The sequence below is a fragment of the Protobothrops mucrosquamatus genome, unplaced genomic scaffold (genome assembly GCF_001527695.2).
Source record: "Protobothrops mucrosquamatus isolate PMUCROS unplaced genomic scaffold, P.Mucros_1.0 scaffold605, whole genome shotgun sequence".
NCBI lineage: Eukaryota > Metazoa > Chordata > Lepidosauria > Squamata > Viperidae > Protobothrops > Protobothrops mucrosquamatus.
Genome location: NW_015386903.1, coordinates 1,036,221 through 1,037,354, shown reverse-complemented (window position 1 = coordinate 1,037,354; position 1,134 = coordinate 1,036,221).

Genomic DNA, 1,134 nt, shown 5'->3' with positions numbered 1-1,134 from the left:
AAACAGAAACTCCATTATCTAAATGCCATTTGTTTCAGAAGACCAACTAATAAGGACCACTAATGAGGAAAGTCTATCATGCTTTGACTTCATTGAACAAAATTCTAAGCCTTGGGCGATTGACTAGTGTTGGGTACTAAACCCTTCCCTGGATAATCATGGACATGATTTGGGATGCCAATCTTATCTTCACCTTCTGCAGAGCAATTGGCATTTGCAGGCTTAAACCAATTTCAATCGCCTGCACTATAAAAGAGGCTTCTCGACCTTTTACCTTGAACCCATTTCTTTTGAAACGGAACATTTTATACTCGGATAATGCTAGACTTGATAAGGCAGGAATCCCTTTTTTTCCCAGAAAGACTGACAGCAGGTCAATAGGCACTCAAGTAAAGAAGATTTCTACATTCACAGCATGATTATTTTAGTGACTGAGGTCATCCCGTGTTATCCTTCAGAATGCTTTTCAATATGCTGGATCAATTTACATGCTGTAAAAGAAAATAAACCTTGGACAATGGACATACTTGCAAACAAAGGTGGCTGAAATTACTGGCTCTTTAAATTTCCTAAGGATGTTTACAGGCGTCCCTTGACTTATAGGTACCTTGGTCTATATACCAAGTGAATGACTCTTTGGGATTCCCATATCAAAACAACTTACCTTATGTGCGGCCAGAACTTGAAAATAACATTTAACGCAGCACAGTATTTAAACAAAATGGTTCAGTTGAGATCTGCATACGTGGGACTGATTGGGGTAGGTTGCAAGGGTGACTCCCAAGATATAATTTTATCATATTTTATCTATATTTTAAATTACCGTACTCTATTTTAATTTCATTTTAGACTGTATTTTACCCCAATTTCATTTTAAGTCGTATTTTACTCCAACGATGCCCTTGACATGATGACCCGGTGTCTGGAGGCCGTGAGGGTCTGGATGGGGAGAAACAGACTCAGGCTCAACCCTTCCAAGACCGAGTGGCTGTGGCTACCGGCGCCTCGGCATAGTCAGCTGACTCCATCGCTGACTATAGGGGGCGAAACTCTGGCCCCCTCGGATAGGGTACGCAATCTGGGTGTCCTCCTGGATTCACGGCTGACACTGGATGACCAGTTGGCGGCCGTGAC